This window comes from Centropristis striata, chromosome 2 (assembly GCF_030273125.1).
Source record: "Centropristis striata isolate RG_2023a ecotype Rhode Island chromosome 2, C.striata_1.0, whole genome shotgun sequence".
NCBI lineage: Eukaryota > Metazoa > Chordata > Actinopteri > Perciformes > Serranidae > Centropristis > Centropristis striata.
Window position 1 is genome coordinate 19506750 of NC_081518.1, and position 15684 is coordinate 19522433.

At 50.2% G+C, this 15684-nt stretch overlaps 21 non-coding genes across 21 annotated transcripts; all 21 read left to right on the forward strand.

The window, feature by feature from the left end:
- The first annotated feature begins 250 nt into the window (after nt 1–250).
- Nucleotides 251–414, forward strand: LOC131959291 (U1 spliceosomal RNA). The gene has a single exon (XR_009389428.1). It is a non-coding gene; the product is annotated as a U1 spliceosomal RNA (small nuclear RNA).
- Nucleotides 415–1026: 612 nt separating this feature from the next.
- LOC131960248 (U2 spliceosomal RNA) lies at nt 1027–1217 on the forward strand. Its single transcript, XR_009389624.1, has one exon. It is a non-coding gene; the product is annotated as a U2 spliceosomal RNA (small nuclear RNA).
- A 510-nt stretch (nt 1218–1727) lies between these two features.
- On the forward strand, nt 1728–1891 carry LOC131959296 (U1 spliceosomal RNA). The gene has a single exon (XR_009389429.1). It is a non-coding gene; the product is annotated as a U1 spliceosomal RNA (small nuclear RNA).
- Nucleotides 1892–2503: 612 nt separating this feature from the next.
- LOC131960256 (U2 spliceosomal RNA) lies at nt 2504–2694 on the forward strand. The gene has a single exon (XR_009389625.1). It is a non-coding gene; the product is annotated as a U2 spliceosomal RNA (small nuclear RNA).
- Nucleotides 2695–3204: 510 nt separating this feature from the next.
- Nucleotides 3205–3368, forward strand: LOC131959301 (U1 spliceosomal RNA). Its single transcript, XR_009389431.1, has one exon. It is a non-coding gene; the product is annotated as a U1 spliceosomal RNA (small nuclear RNA).
- Nucleotides 3369–3980: 612 nt separating this feature from the next.
- On the forward strand, nt 3981–4171 carry LOC131960914 (U2 spliceosomal RNA). Its single transcript, XR_009389790.1, has one exon. It is a non-coding gene; the product is annotated as a U2 spliceosomal RNA (small nuclear RNA).
- Nucleotides 4172–4681: 510 nt separating this feature from the next.
- On the forward strand, nt 4682–4845 carry LOC131959307 (U1 spliceosomal RNA). Its single transcript, XR_009389432.1, has one exon. It is a non-coding gene; the product is annotated as a U1 spliceosomal RNA (small nuclear RNA).
- A 612-nt stretch (nt 4846–5457) lies between these two features.
- Nucleotides 5458–5648, forward strand: LOC131960263 (U2 spliceosomal RNA). The gene has a single exon (XR_009389628.1). It is a non-coding gene; the product is annotated as a U2 spliceosomal RNA (small nuclear RNA).
- A 510-nt stretch (nt 5649–6158) lies between these two features.
- LOC131959313 (U1 spliceosomal RNA) lies at nt 6159–6322 on the forward strand. The gene has a single exon (XR_009389433.1). It is a non-coding gene; the product is annotated as a U1 spliceosomal RNA (small nuclear RNA).
- A 612-nt stretch (nt 6323–6934) lies between these two features.
- Nucleotides 6935–7125, forward strand: LOC131960802 (U2 spliceosomal RNA). The gene has a single exon (XR_009389758.1). It is a non-coding gene; the product is annotated as a U2 spliceosomal RNA (small nuclear RNA).
- Nucleotides 7126–7635: 510 nt separating this feature from the next.
- LOC131959320 (U1 spliceosomal RNA) lies at nt 7636–7799 on the forward strand. Its single transcript, XR_009389434.1, has one exon. It is a non-coding gene; the product is annotated as a U1 spliceosomal RNA (small nuclear RNA).
- Nucleotides 7800–8411: 612 nt separating this feature from the next.
- LOC131960270 (U2 spliceosomal RNA) lies at nt 8412–8602 on the forward strand. Its single transcript, XR_009389629.1, has one exon. It is a non-coding gene; the product is annotated as a U2 spliceosomal RNA (small nuclear RNA).
- A 510-nt stretch (nt 8603–9112) lies between these two features.
- LOC131959326 (U1 spliceosomal RNA) lies at nt 9113–9276 on the forward strand. Its single transcript, XR_009389435.1, has one exon. It is a non-coding gene; the product is annotated as a U1 spliceosomal RNA (small nuclear RNA).
- A 612-nt stretch (nt 9277–9888) lies between these two features.
- Nucleotides 9889–10079, forward strand: LOC131960276 (U2 spliceosomal RNA). The gene has a single exon (XR_009389630.1). It is a non-coding gene; the product is annotated as a U2 spliceosomal RNA (small nuclear RNA).
- A 510-nt stretch (nt 10080–10589) lies between these two features.
- Nucleotides 10590–10753, forward strand: LOC131959334 (U1 spliceosomal RNA). The gene has a single exon (XR_009389436.1). It is a non-coding gene; the product is annotated as a U1 spliceosomal RNA (small nuclear RNA).
- Nucleotides 10754–11365: 612 nt separating this feature from the next.
- LOC131960284 (U2 spliceosomal RNA) lies at nt 11366–11556 on the forward strand. The gene has a single exon (XR_009389631.1). It is a non-coding gene; the product is annotated as a U2 spliceosomal RNA (small nuclear RNA).
- Nucleotides 11557–12066: 510 nt separating this feature from the next.
- On the forward strand, nt 12067–12230 carry LOC131959340 (U1 spliceosomal RNA). Its single transcript, XR_009389438.1, has one exon. It is a non-coding gene; the product is annotated as a U1 spliceosomal RNA (small nuclear RNA).
- Nucleotides 12231–12842: 612 nt separating this feature from the next.
- On the forward strand, nt 12843–13033 carry LOC131960298 (U2 spliceosomal RNA). The gene has a single exon (XR_009389635.1). It is a non-coding gene; the product is annotated as a U2 spliceosomal RNA (small nuclear RNA).
- Nucleotides 13034–13543: 510 nt separating this feature from the next.
- On the forward strand, nt 13544–13707 carry LOC131959350 (U1 spliceosomal RNA). Its single transcript, XR_009389440.1, has one exon. It is a non-coding gene; the product is annotated as a U1 spliceosomal RNA (small nuclear RNA).
- Nucleotides 13708–14319: 612 nt separating this feature from the next.
- On the forward strand, nt 14320–14510 carry LOC131960306 (U2 spliceosomal RNA). The gene has a single exon (XR_009389638.1). It is a non-coding gene; the product is annotated as a U2 spliceosomal RNA (small nuclear RNA).
- A 510-nt stretch (nt 14511–15020) lies between these two features.
- On the forward strand, nt 15021–15184 carry LOC131959355 (U1 spliceosomal RNA). The gene has a single exon (XR_009389441.1). It is a non-coding gene; the product is annotated as a U1 spliceosomal RNA (small nuclear RNA).
- Nucleotides 15185–15684: the final 500 nt, after the last annotated feature.

Sequence of the window (15684 nt, forward strand, 5' to 3'; positions counted from 1 at the left end):
ATAGTGACATTCAGTGGGCGTGAACCTTTCTGCAGTGTCCATGACTCTCATTTTAAGAGCAGGAGGCAGCAAAAGGGAGACACGTGAAATGCATGCCTGTTCCCATAACATGAATCAAACAGGTCACTGTTTCCCAGTCTGCTTTCCACTGACCCGACATGTCAGGAGGAAGACAAACACATGCCTTCAGCACCATCAGTCAGCGTGGCGTGTCTGCTACAGGGCAGCCGATCTCTGAGCTGTGCAACTCATACTTACCTGGCAGGGGAGACACCATGATCACGAAGGTGGTTCACCCAGGGCGAGGCTCAGCCATTGCACTCCGGCCGAGCTGACCTCTGCGAATTCCCCAAATGTGGGAATCTCGACTGCATAATTTCTGGTAGTGGGGGACTGCGTTCGCGCTCTCCCCTGACATATACTGTGAAAATTAAAACAAGAGGCAACCCTCAAGTCATTCACGGGGGCTGTAAGCATTTTAGGCTGCTTGAAACGAAGCAGAGCTTACACGGTGATGCCGAGCATCAGTAAGCAGTGGTAGTACAGTACAATGGGCATATGTACGTTCAAGTGCCTGGAAATTGAAGCCCACTTCCGGATTGCTACCTTTGCGTTGAGCAACATATGCGCTAGTACAAGCGCAGGAAAGCACACAGGCCTGTTGGTAAATCTTTGTCATCTTTGGTAAAACATGCGGTATTGGCTTTGCTGCTGAAATGTGCATCAGCTGCACTTTGGTGGCATGTCCACCAGGGTCTGTCAGTGCTTGATTTGCTTTCAAAAACACTGACACTGCGTCACGAACTCTAGCAACAAGCAGAGTCCCTTTTCACCCAGAGAGAGCCACAATTTGCACATTTGCTTCTCTAAGAGAACATACTTTGGAGCGATTCTGAGAGGTTTTCCTCCACTGTCGTTGGTGGTACTCTTACTCGCGCTTCCCGAAACTGCTACTTGGGTTTTGAGAACCGGCATCGAGAGTGAGTGTGCAGCCAATCCGCCCTTCACCTCCGACCCTTTGACGGCATCGCTTCTCGGCCTTTTGGCTAAGATCAAGTGTAGTATCTGTTCTTATCAGTTTAATATCTGATACGTCCCCTACCCGGGGACCATATATTAAATTGATTTTTGGAACTGGGAGATGGAATAGGGGCTTGCTCCGTCCACTCCACGCATCGACCTGGTATTGCAGTACTTCCGGGAACGGTGCACCCCTCCTCTCTATGTGAAATGTAAAGCACGTTCGTTCCTCTGCCTGCTCTCTCAGCTTGCGGAACTCTGCCTTCCTGTGCGGCTGATGCTGTTAGCCTGAGTATTGCCCAACCTTCTTTCTGCCCCTGGGCTATGCCAGGGCAAATGTAATAGTTTGCCAACGTGACGCTCCGTGTTGGATTTGGATACGGGGACAATGAGCAGGCCTGTCCCAGCCGATGATGTGGACTCACAATATGTGTACACTTGTTAATGCTCCAATTTCATAGTGACATTCAGTGGGCGTGAACCTTTCTGCAGTGTCCATGACTCTCATTTTAAGAGCAGGAGGCAGCAAAAGGGAGACACGTGAAATGCATGCCTGTGCCCATAACATGAATCAAACAGGTCACTGTTTCCCAGTCTGCTTTCCACTGACCCGACATGTCAGGAGGAAGACAAACACATGCCTTCAGCACCATCAGTCAGCGTGGCGTGTCTGCTACAGGGCAGCCGATCTCTGAGCTGTGCAACTCATACTTACCTGGCAGGGGAGACACCATGATCACGAAGGTGGTTCACCCAGGGCGAGGCTCAGCCATTGCACTCCGGCCGAGCTGACCTCTGCGAATTCCCCAAATGTGGGAATCTCGACTGCATAATTTCTGGTAGTGGGGGACTGCGTTCGCGCTCTCCCCTGACATATACTGTGAAATTTAAAACAAGAGGCAACCCTCAAGTCATTCACGGGGGCTGTAAGCATTTAAGGCTGCTTGAAACGAAGCAGAGCTTACACGGTGATGCCGAGCATCAGTAAGCAGTGGTAGTACAGTACAATGGGCATATGTACGTTCAAGTGCCTGGAAATTGAAGCCCACTTCCGGATTGCTACCTTTGCGTTGAGCAACATATGCGCTAATACAAGCGCAGGAAAGCACACAGGCCTGTTGGTAAATCTTTGTCATCTTTGGTAAAACATGCGGTATTGGCTTTGCTGCTGAAATGTGCATCAGCTGCACTTTGGTGGCATGTCCACCAGGGGCTGTCAGTGCTTGATTTGCTTTCAAAAACACTGACACTGCGTCACGAACTCTAGCAACAAGCAGAGTCCCTTTTCACCCAGAGAGAGCCACAATTTGCACATTTGCTTCTCTAAGAGAACATACTTTGGAGCGATTCTGAGAGGTTTTCCTCCACTGTCGTTGGTGGTACTCTTACTCGCGCTTCCCGAAACTGCTACTTGGGTTTTGAGAACCGGCATCGAGAGTGAGTGTGCAGCCAATCCGCCCTTCACCTCCGACCCTTTGACGGCATCGCTTCTCGGCCTTTTGGCTAAGATCAAGTGTAGTATCTGTTCTTATCAGTTTAATATCTGATACGTCCCCTACCCGGGGACCATATATTAAATTGATTTTTGGAACTGGGAGATGGAATAGGGGCTTGCTCCGTCCACTCCACGCATCGACCTGGTATTGCAGTACTTCCGGGAACGGTGCACCCCTCCTCTCTATGTGAAATGTAAAGCACGTTCGTTCCTCTGCCTGCTCTCTCAGCTTGCGGAACTCTGCCTTCCTGTGTGGCTGATGCTGTTAGCCTGAGTATTGCCCAACCTTCTTTCTGCCCCTGGGCTATGCCAGGGCAAATGTAATAGTTTGCCAACGTGACGCTCCGTGTTGGATTTGGATACGGGGACAATGAGCAGGCCTGTCCCAGCCGATGATGTGGACTCACAATATGTGTACACTTGTTAATGCTCCAATTTCATAGTGACATTCAGTGGGCGTGAACCTTTCTGCAGTGTCCATGACTCTCATTTTAAGAGCAGGAGGCAGCAAAAGGGAGACACGTGAAATGCATGCCTGTGCCCATAACATGAATCAAACAGGTCACTGTTTCCCAGTCTGCTTTCCACTGACCCGACATGTCAGGAGGAAGACAAACACATGCCTTCAGCACCATCAGTCAGCGTGGCGTGTCTGCTACAGGGCAGCCGATCTCTGAGCTGTGCAACTCATACTTACCTGGCAGGGGAGACACCATGATCACGAAGGTGGTTCACCCAGGGCGAGGCTCAGCCATTGCACTCCGGCCGAGCTGACCTCTGCGAATTCCCCAAATGTGGGAATCTCGACTGCATAATTTCTGGTAGTGGGGGACTGCGTTCGCGCTCTCCCCTGACATATACTGTGAAAATTAAAACAAGAGGCAACCCTCAAGTCATTCACGGGGGCTGTAAGCATTTTAGGCTGCTTGAAACGAAGCAGAGCTTACACGGTGATGCCGAGCATCAGTAAGCAGTGGTAGTACAGTACAATGGGCATATGTACGTTCAAGTGCCTGGAAATTGAAGCCCACTTCCGGATTGCTACCTTTGCGTTGAGCAACATATGCGCTAATACAAGCGCAGGAAAGCACACAGGCCTGTTGGTAAATCTTTGTCATCTTTGGTAAAACATGCGGTATTGGCTTTGCTGCTGAAATGTGCATCAGCTGCACTTTGGTGGCATGTCCACCAGGGGCTGTCAGTGCTTGATTTGCTTTCAAAAACACTGACACTGCGTCACGAACTCTAGCAACAAGCAGAGTCCCTTTTCACCCAGAGAGAGCCACAATTTGCACATTTGCTTCTCTAAGAGAACATGCTTTGGAGCGATTCTGAGAGGTTTTCCTCCACTGTCGTTGGTGGTACTCTTACTCGCGCTTCCCGAAACTGCTACTTGGGTTTTGAGAACCGGCATCGAGAGTGAGTGTGCAGCCAATCCGCCCTTCACCTCCGACCCTTTGACGGCATCGCTTCTCGGCCTTTTGGCTAAGATCAAGTGTAGTATCTGTTCTTATCAGTTTAATATCAGATACGTCCCCTACCCGGGGACGATATATTAAATTGATTTTTGGAACTGGGAGATGGAATAGGGGCTTGCTCCGTCCACTCCACGCATCGACCTGGTATTGCAGTACTTCCGGGAACGGTGCACCCCTCCTCTCTATGTGAAATGTAAAGCACGTTCGTTCCTCTGCCTGCTCTCTCAGCTTGCGGAACTCTGCCTTCCTGTGTGGCTGATGCTGTTAGCCTTAGTATTGCCCAACCTTCTTTCTGCCCCTGGGCTATGCCAGGGCAAATGTAATAGTTTGCCAACGTGACGCTCCGTGTTGGATTTGGATACGGGGACAATGAGCAGGCCTGTCCCAGCCGATGATGTGGACTCACAATATGTGTACACTTGTTAATGCTCCAATTTCATAGTGACATTCAGTGGGCGTGAACCTTTCTGCAGTGTCCATGACTCTCATTTTAAGAGCAGGAGGCAGCAAAAGGGAGACACGTGAAATGCATGCCTGTGCCCATAACATGAATCAAACAGGTCACTGTTTCCCAGTCTGCTTTCCACTGACCCGACATGTCAGGAGGAAGACAAACACATGCCTTCAGCACCATCAGTCAGCGTGGCGTGTCTGCTACAGGGCAGCCGATCTCTGAGCTGTGCAACTCATACTTACCTGGCAGGGGAGACACCATGATCACGAAGGTGGTTCACCCAGGGCGAGGCTCAGCCATTGCACTCCGGCCGAGCTGACCTCTGCGAATTCCCCAAATGTGGGAATCTCGACTGCATAATTTCTGGTAGTGGGGGACTGCGTTCGCGCTCTCCCCTGACATATACTGTGAAAATTAAAACAAGAGGCAACCCTCAAGTCATTCACGGGGGCTGTAAGCATTTTAGGCTGCTTGAAACGAAGCAGAGCTTACACGGTGATGCCGAGCATCAGTAAGCAGTGGTAGTACAGTACAATGGGCATATGTACGTTCAAGTGCCTGGAAATTGAAGCCCACTTCCGGATTGCTACCTTTGCGTTGAGCAACATATGCGCTAATACAAGCGCAGGAAAGCACACAGGCCTGTTGGTAAATCTTTGTCATCTTTGGTAAAACATGCGGTATTGGCTTTGCTGCTGAAATGTGCATCAGCTGCACTTTGGTGGCATGTCCACCAGGGGCTGTCAGTGCTTGATTTGCTTTCAAAAACACTGACACTGCGTCACGAACTCTAGCAACAAGCAGAGTCCCTTTTCACCCAGAGAGAGCCACAATTTGCACATTTGCTTCTCTAAGAGAACATGCTTTGGAGCGATTCTGAGAGGTTTTCCTCCACTGTCGTTGGTGGTACTCTTACTCGCGCTTCCCGAAACTGCTACTTGGGTTTTGAGAACCGGCATCGAGAGTGAGTGTGCAGCCAATCCGCCCTTCACCTCCGACCCTTTGACGGCATCGCTTCTCGGCCTTTTGGCTAAGATCAAGTGTAGTATCTGTTCTTATCAGTTTAATATCTGATACGTCCCCTACCCGGGGACCATATATTAAATTGATTTTTGGAACTGGGAGATGGAATAGGGGCTTGCTCCGTCCACTCCACGCATCGACCTGGTATTGCAGTACTTCCGGGAACGGTGCACCCCTCCTCTCTATGTGAAATGTAAAGCACGTTCGTTCCTCTGCCTGCTCTCTCAGCTTGCGGAACTCTGCCTTCCTGTGTGGCTGATGCTGTTAGCCTGAGTATTGCCCAACCTTCTTTCTGCCCCTGGGCTATGCCAGGGCAAATGTAATAGTTTGCCAACGTGACGCTCCGTGTTGGATTTGGATACGGGGACAATGAGCAGGCCTGTCCCAGCCGATGATGTGGACTCACAATATGTGTACACTTGTTAATGCTCCAATTTCATAGTGACATTCAGTGGGCGTGAACCTTTCTGCAGTGTCCATGACTCTCATTTTAAGAGCAGGAGGCAGCAAAAGGGAGACACGTGAAATGCATGCCTGTGCCCATAACATGAATCAAACAGGTCACTGTTTCCCAGTCTGCTTTCCACTGACCCGACATGTCAGGAGGAAGACAAACACATGCCTTCAGCACCATCAGTCAGCGTGGCGTGTCTGCTACAGGGCAGCCGATCTCTGAGCTGTGCAACTCATACTTACCTGGCAGGGGAGACACCATGATCACGAAGGTGGTTCACCCAGGGCGAGGCTCAGCCATTGCACTCCGGCCGAGCTGACCTCTGCGAATTCCCCAAATGTGGGAATCTCGACTGCATAATTTCTGGTAGTGGGGGACTGCGTTCGCGCTCTCCCCTGACATATACTGTGAAAATTAAAACAAGAGGCAACCCTCAAGTCATTCACGGGGGCTGTAAGCATTTTAGGCTGCTTGAAACGAAGCAGAGCTTACACGGTGATGCCGAGCATCAGTAAGCAGTGGTAGTACAGTACAATGGGCATATGTACGTTCAAGTGCCTGGAAATTGAAGCCCACTTCCGGATTGCTACCTTTGCGTTGAGCAACATATGCGCTAGTACAAGCGCAGGAAAGCACACAGGCCTGTTGGTAAATCTTTGTCATCTTTGGTAAAACATGCGGTATTGGCTTTGCTGCTGAAATGTGCATCAGCTGCACTTTGGTGGCATGTCCACCAGGGGCTGTCAGTGCTTGATTTGCTTTCAAAAACACTGACACTGCGTCACGAACTCTAGCAACAAGCAGAGTCCCTTTTCACCCAGAGAGAGCCACAATTTGCACATTTGCTTCTCTAAGAGAACATACTTTGGAGCGATTCTGAGAGGTTTTCCTCCACTGTCGTTGGTGGTACTCTTACTCGCGCTTCCCGAAACTGCTACTTGGGTTTTGAGAACCGGCATCGAGAGTGAGTGTGCAGCCAATCCGCCCTTCACCTCCGACCCTTTGACGGCATCGCTTCTCGGCCTTTTGGCTAAGATCAAGTGTAGTATCTGTTCTTATCAGTTTAATATCTGATACGTCCCCTACCCGGGGACCATATATTAAATTGATTTTTGTAACTGGGAGATGGAATAGGGGCTTGCTCCGTCCACTCCACGCATCGACCTGGTATTGCAGTACTTCCGGGAACGGTGCACCCCTCCTCTCTATGTGAAATGTAAAGCACGTTCGTTCCTCTGCCTGCTCTCTCAGCTTGCGGAACTCTGCCTTCCTGTGTGGCTGATGCTGTTAGCCTTAGTATTGCCCAACCTTCTTTCTGCCCCTGGGCTATGCCAGGGCAAATGTAATAGTTTGCCAACGTGACGCTCCGTGTTGGATTTGGATACGGGGACAATGAGCAGGCCTGTCCCAGCCGATGATGTGGACTCACAATATGTGTACACTTGTTAATGCTCCAATTTCATAGTGACATTCAGTGGGCGTGAACCTTTCTGCAGTGTCCATGACTCTCATTTTAAGAGCAGGAGGCAGCAAAAGGGAGACACGTGAAATGCATGCCTGTGCCCATAACATGAATCAAACAGGTCACTGTTTCCCAGTCTGCTTTCCACTGACCCGACATGTCAGGAGGAAGACAAACACATGCCTTCAGCACCATCAGTCAGCGTGGCGTGTCTGCTACAGGGCAGCCGATCTCTGAGCTGTGCAACTCATACTTACCTGGCAGGGGAGACACCATGATCACGAAGGTGGTTCACCCAGGGCGAGGCTCAGCCATTGCACTCCGGCCGAGCTGACCTCTGCGAATTCCCCAAATGTGGGAATCTCGACTGCATAATTTCTGGTAGTGGGGGACTGCGTTCGCGCTCTCCCCTGACATATACTGTGAAAATTAAAACAAGAGGCAACCCTCAAGTCATTCACGGGGGCTGTAAGCATTTTAGGCTGCTTGAAACGAAGCAGAGCTTACACGGTGATGCCGAGCATCAGTAAGCAGTGGTAGTACAGTACAATGGGCATATGTACGTTCAAGTGCCTGGAAATTGAAGCCCACTTCCGGATTGCTACCTTTGCGTTGAGCAACATATGCGCTAATACAAGCGCAGGAAAGCACACAGGCCTGTTGGTAAATCTTTGTCATCTTTGGTAAAACATGCGGTATTGGCTTTGCTGCTGAAATGTGCATCAGCTGCACTTTGGTGGCATGTCCACCAGGGGCTGTCAGTGCTTGATTTGCTTTCAAAAACACTGACACTGCGTCACGAACTCTAGCAACAAGCAGAGTCCCTTTTCACCCAGAGAGAGCCACAATTTGCACATTTGCTTCTCTAAGAGAACATGCTTTGGAGCGATTCTGAGAGGTTTTCCTCCACTGTCGTTGGTGGTACTCTTACTCGCGCTTCCCGAAACTGCTACTTGGGTTTTGAGAACCGGCATCGAGAGTGAGTGTGCAGCCAATCCGCCCTTCACCTCCGACCCTTTGACGGCATCGCTTCTCGGCCTTTTGGCTAAGATCAAGTGTAGTATCTGTTCTTATCAGTTTAATATCTGATACGTCCCCTACCCGGGGACCATATATTAAATTGATTTTTGGAACTGGGAGATGGAATAGGGGCTTGCTCCGTCCACTCCACGCATCGACCTGGTATTGCAGTACTTCCGGGAACGGTGCACCCCTCCTCTCTATGTGAAATGTAAAGCACGTTCGTTCCTCTGCCTGCTCTCTCAGCTTGCGGAACTCTGCCTTCCTGTGTGGCTGATGCTGTTAGCCTGAGTATTGCCCAACCTTCTTTCTGCCCCTGGGCTATGCCAGGGCAAATGTAATAGTTTGCCAACGTGACGCTCCGTGTTGGATTTGGATACGGGGACAATGAGCAGGCCTGTCCCAGCCGATGATGTGGACTCACAATATGTGTACACTTGTTAATGCTCCAATTTCATAGTGACATTCAGTGGGCGTGAACCTTTCTGCAGTGTCCATGACTCTCATTTTAAGAGCAGGAGGCAGCAAAAGGGAGACACGTGAAATGCATGCCTGTGCCCATAACATGAATCAAACAGGTCACTGTTTCCCAGTCTGCTTTCCACTGACCCGACATGTCAGGAGGAAGACAAACACATGCCTTCAGCACCATCAGTCAGCGTGGCGTGTCTGCTACAGGGCAGCCGATCTCTGAGCTGTGCAACTCATACTTACCTGGCAGGGGAGACACCATGATCACGAAGGTGGTTCACCCAGGGCGAGGCTCAGCCATTGCACTCCGGCCGAGCTGACCTCTGCGAATTCCCCAAATGTGGGAATCTCGACTGCATAATTTCTGGTAGTGGGGGACTGCGTTCGCGCTCTCCCCTGACATATACTGTGAAAATTAAAACAAGAGGCAACCCTCAAGTCATTCACGGGGGCTGTAAGCATTTTAGGCTGCTTGAAACGAAGCAGAGCTTACACGGTGATGCCGAGCATCAGTAAGCAGTGGTAGTACAGTACAATGGGCATATGTACGTTCAAGTGCCTGGAAATTGAAGCCCACTTCCGGATTGCTACCTTTGCGTTGAGCAACATATGCGCTAGTACAAGCGCAGGAAAGCACACAGGCCTGTTGGTAAATCTTTGTCATCTTTGGTAAAACATGCGGTATTGGCTTTGCTGCTGAAATGTGCATCAGCTGCACTTTGGTGGCATGTCCACCAGGGGCTGTCAGTGCTTGATTTGCTTTCAAAAACACTGACACTGCGTCACGAACTCTAGCAACAAGCAGAGTCCCTTGTCACCCAGAGAGAGCCACAATTTGCACATTTGCTTCTCTAAGAGAACATACTTTGGAGCGATTCTGAGAGGTTTTCCTCCACTGTCGTTGGTGGTACTCTTACTCGCGCTTCCCGAAACTGCTACTTGGGTTTTGAGAACCGGCATCGAGAGTGAGTGTGCAGCCAATCCGCCCTTCACCTCCGACCCTTTGACGGCATCGCTTCTCGGCCTTTTGGCTAAGATCAAGTGTAGTATCTGTTCTTATCAGTTTAATATCTGATACGTCCCCTACCCGGGGACCATATATTAAATTGATTTTTGGAACTGGGAGATGGAATAGGGGCTTGCTCCGTCCACTCCACGCATCGACCTGGTATTGCAGTACTTCCGGGAACGGTGCACCCCTCCTCTCTATGTGAAATGTAAAGCACGTTCGTTCCTCTGCCTGCTCTCTCAGCTTGCGGAACTCTGCCTTCCTGTGTGGCTCATGCTGTTAGCCTGAGTATTGCCCAACCTTCTTTCTGCCCCTGGGCTATGCCAGGGCAAATGTAATAGTTTGCCAACGTGACGCTCCGTGTTGGATTTGGATACGGGGACAATGAGCAGGCCTGTCCCAGCCGATGATGTGGACTCACAATATGTGTACACTTGTTAATGCTCCAATTTCATAGTGACATTCAGTGGGCGTGAACCTTTCTGCAGTGTCCATGACTCTCATTTTAAGAGCAGGAGGCAGCAAAAGGGAGACACGTGAAATGCATGCCTGTTCCCATAACATGAATCAAACTGGTCACTGTTTCCCAGTCTGCTTTCCACTGACCCGACATGTCAGGAGGAAGACAAACACATGCCTTCAGCACCATCAGTCAGCGTGGCGTGTCTGCTACAGGGCAGCCGATCTCTGAGCTGTGCAACTCATACTTACCTGGCAGGGGAGACACCATGATCACGAAGGTGGTTCACCCAGGGCGAGGCTCAGCCATTGCACTCCGGCCGAGCTGACCTCTGCGAATTCCCCAAATGTGGGAATCTCGACTGCATAATTTCTGGTAGTGGGGGACTGCGTTCGCGCTCTCCCCTGACATATACTGTGAAAATTAAAACAAGAGGCAACCCTCAAGTCATTCACGGGGGCTGTAAGCATTTTAGGCTGCTTGAAACGAAGCAGAGCTTACACGGTGATGCCGAGCATCAGTAAGCAGTGGTAGTACAGTACAATGGGCATATGTACGTTCAAGTGCCTGGAAATTGAAGCCCACTTCCGGATTGCTACCTTTGCGTTGAGCAACATATGCGCTAATACAAGCGCAGGAAAGCACACAGGCCTGTTGGTAAATCTTTGTCATCTTTGGTAAAACATGCGGTTTTGGCTTTGCTGCTGAAATGTGCATCAGCTGCACTTTGGTGGCATGTCCACCAGGGGCTGTCAGTGCTTGATTTGCTTTCAAAAACACTGACACTGCGTCACGAACTCTAGCAACAAGCAGAGTCCCTTTTCACCCAGAGAGAGCCACAATTTGCACATTTGCTTCTCTAAGAGAACATGCTTTGGAGCGATTCTGAGAGGTTTTCCTCCACTGTCGTTGGTGGTACTCTTACTCGCGCTTCCCGAAACTGCTACTTGGGTTTTGAGAACCGGCATCGAGAGTGAGTGTGCAGCCAATCCGCCCTTCACCTCCGACCCTTTGACGGCATCGCTTCTCGGCCTTTTGGCTAAGATCAAGTGTAGTATCTGTTCTTATCAGTTTAATATCTGATACGTCCCCTACCCGGGGACCATATATTAAATTGATTTTTGGAACTGGGAGATGGAATAGGGGCTTGCTCCGTCCACTCCACGCATCGACCTGGTATTGCAGTACTTCCGGGAACGGTGCACCCCTCCTCTCTATGTGAAATGTAAAGCACGTTCGTTCCTCTGCCTGCTCTCTCAGCTTGCGGAACTCTGCCTTCCTGTGTGGCTGATGCTGTTAGCCTGAGTATTGCCCAACCTTCTTTCTGCCCCTGGGCTATGCCAGGGCAAATGTAATAGTTTGCCAACGTGACGCTCCGTGTTGGATTTGGATACGGGGACAATGAGCAGGCCTGTCCCAGCCGATGATGTGGACTCACAATATGTGTACACTTGTTAATGCTCCAATTTCATAGTGACATTCAGTGGGCGTGAACCTTTCTGCAGTGTCCATGACTCTCATTTTAAGAGCAGGAGGCAGCAAAAGGGAGACACGTGAAATGCATGCCTGTGCCCATAACATGAATCAAACAGGTCACTGTTTCCCAGTCTGCTTTCCACTGACCCGACATGTCAGGAGGAAGACAAACACATGCCTTCAGCACCATCAGTCAGCGTGGCGTGTCTGCTACAGGGCAGCCGATCTCTGAGCTGTGCAACTCATACTTACCTGGCAGGGGAGACACCATGATCACGAAGGTGGTTCACCCAGGGCGAGGCTCAGCCATTGCACTCCGGCCGAGCTGACCTCTGCGAATTCCCCAAATGTGGGAATCTCGACTGCATAATTTCTGGTAGTGGGGGACTGCGTTCGCGCTCTCCCCTGACATATACTGTGAAAATTAAAACAAGAGGCAACCCTCAAGTCATTCACGGGGGCTGTAAGCATTTTAGGCTGCTTGAAACGAAGCAGAGCTTACACGGTGATGCCGAGCATCAGTAAGCAGTGGTAGTACAGTACAATGGGCATATGTACGTTCAAGTGCCTGGAAATTGAAGCCCACTTCCGGATTGCTACCTTTGCGTTGAGCAACATATGCGCTAGTACAAGCGCAGGAAAGCACACAGGCCTGTTGGTAAATCTTTGTCATCTTTGGTAAAACATGCGGTATTGGCTTTGCTGCTGAAATGTGCATCAGCTGCACTTTGGTGGCATGTCCACCAGGGGCTGTCAGTGCTTGATTTGCTTTCAAAAACACTGACACTGCGTCACGAACTCTAGCAACAAGCAGAGTCCCTTGTCACCCAGAGAGAGCCACAATTTGCACATTTGCTTCTCTAAGAGAACATACTTTGGAGCGATTCTGAGAGGTTTTCCTCCACTGTCGTTGGTGGTACTCTTACTCGCGCTTCCCGAAACTGCTACTTGGGTTTTGAGAACCGGCATCGAGAGTGAGTGTGCAGCCAATCCGCCCTTCACCTCCGACCCTTTGACGGCATCGCTTCTCGGCCTTTTGGCTAAGATCAAGTGTAGTATCTGTTCTTATCAGTTTAATATCTGATACGTCCCCTACCCGGGGACCATATATTAAATTGATTTTTGGAACTGGGAGATGGAATAGGGGCTTGCTCCGTCCACTCCACGCATCGACCTGGTATTGCAGTACTTCCGGGAACGGTGCACCCCTCCTCTCTATGTGAAATGTAAAGCACGTTCGTTCCTCTGCCTGCTCTCTCAGCTTGCGGAACTCTGCCTTCCTGTGTGGCTCATGCTGTTAGCCTGAGTATTGCCCAACCTTCTTTCTGCCCCTGGGCTATGCCAGGGCAAATGTAATAGTTTGCCAACGTGACGCTCCGTGTTGGATTTGGATACGGGGACAATGAGCAGGCCTGTCCCAGCCGATGATGTGGACTCACAATATGTGTACACTTGTTAATGCTCCAATTTCATAGTGACATTCAGTGGGCGTGAACCTTTCTGCAGTGTCCATGACTCTCATTTTAAGAGCAGGAGGCAGCAAAAGGGAGACACGTGAAATGCATGCCTGTTCCCATAACATGAATCAAACTGGTCACTGTTTCCCAGTCTGCTTTCCACTGACCCGACATGTCAGGAGGAAGACAAACACATGCCTTCAGCACCATCAGTCAGCGTGGCGTGTCTGCTACAGGGCAGCCGATCTCTGAGCTGTGCAACTCATACTTACCTGGCAGGGGAGACACCATGATCACGAAGGTGGTTCACCCAGGGCGAGGCTCAGCCATTGCACTCCGGCCGAGCTGACCTCTGCGAATTCCCCAAATGTGGGAATCTCGACTGCATAATTTCTGGTAGTGGGGGACTGCGTTCGCGCTCTCCCCTGACATATACTGTGAAAATTAAAACAAGAGGCAACCCTCAAGTCATTCACGGGGGCTGTAAGCATTTTAGGCTGCTTGAAACGAAGCAGAGCTTACACGGTGATGCCGAGCATCAGTAAGCAGTGGTAGTACAGTACAATGGGCATATGTACGTTCAAGTGCCTGGAAATTGAAGCCCACTTCCGGATTGCTACCTTTGCGTTGAGCAACATATGCGCTAATACAAGCGCAGGAAAGCACACAGGCCTGTTGGTAAATCTTTGTCATCTTTGGTAAAACATGCGGTTTTGGCTTTGCTGCTGAAATGTGCATCAGCTGCACTTTGGTGGCATGTCCACCAGGGGCTGTCAGTGCTTGATTTGCTTTCAAAAACACTGACACTGCGTCACGAACTCTAGCAACAAGCAGAGTCCCTTTTCACCCAGAGAGAGCCACAATTTGCACATTTGCTTCTCTAAGAGAACATGCTTTGGAGCGATTCTGAGAGGTTTTCCTCCACTGTCGTTGGTGGTACTCTTACTCGCGCTTCCCGAAACTGCTACTTGGGTTTTGAGAACCGGCATCGAGAGTGAGTGTGCAGCCAATCCGCCCTTCACCTCCGACCCTTTGACGGCATCGCTTCTCGGCCTTTTGGCTAAGATCAAGTGTAGTATCTGTTCTTATCAGTTTAATATCTGATACGTCCCCTACCCGGGGACCATATATTAAATTGATTTTTGGAACTGGGAGATGGAATAGGGGCTTGCTCCGTCCACTCCACGCATCGACCTGGTATTGCAGTACTTCCGGGAACGGTGCACCCCTCCTCTCTATGTGAAATGTAAAGCACGTTCGTTCCTCTGCCTGCTCTCTCAGCTTGCGGAACTCTGCCTTCCTGTGTGGCTGATGCTGTTAGCCTGAGTATTGCCCAACCTTCTTTCTGCCCCTGGGCTATGCCAGGGCAAATGTAATAGTTTGCCAACGTGACGCTCCGTGTTGGATTTGGATACGGGGACAATGAGCAGGCCTGTCCCAGCCGATGATGTGGACTCACAATATGTGTACACTTGTTAATGCTCCAATTTCATAGTGACATTCAGTGGGCGTGAACCTTTCTGCAGTGTCCATGACTCTCATTTTAAGAGCAGGAGGCAGCAAAAGGGAGACACGTGAAATGCATGCCTGTGCCCATAACATGAATCAAACAGGTCACTGTTTCCCAGTCTGCTTTCCACTGACCCGACATGTCAGGAGGAAGACAAACACATGCCTTCAGCACCATCAGTCAGCGTGGCGTGTCTGCTACAGGGCAGCCGATCTCTGAGCTGTGCAACTCATACTTACCTGGCAGGGGAGACACCATGATCACGAAGGTGGTTCACCCAGGGCGAGGCTCAGCCATTGCACTCCGGCCGAGCTGACCTCTGCGAATTCCCCAAATGTGGGAATCTCGACTGCATAATTTCTGGTAGTGGGGGACTGCGTTCGCGCTCTCCCCTGACATATACTGTGAAAATTAAAACAAGAGGCAACCCTCAAGTCATTCACGGGGGCTGTAAGCATTTTAGGCTGCTTGAAACGAAGCAGAGCTTACACGGTGATGCCGAGCATCAGTAAGCAGTGGTAGTACAGTACAATGGGCATATGTACGTTCAAGTGCCTGGAAATTGAAGCCCACTTCCGGATTGCTACCTTTGCGTTGAGCAACATATGCGCTAGTACAAGCGCAGGAAAGCACACAGGCCTGTTGGTAAATCTTTGTCATCTTTGGTAAAACATGCGGTATTGGCTTTGCTGCTGAAATGTGCATCAGCTGCACTTTGGTGGCATGTCCACCAGGGGCTGTCAGTGCTTGATTTGCTTTCAAAAACACTGACACTGCGTCACGAACTCTAGCAACAAGCAGAGTCCCTTTTCACCCAGAGAGAGCCACAATTTGCACATTTGCTTCTCTAAGAGAACATACTTTGGAGCGATTCTGAGAGGTTTTCCTCCACTGT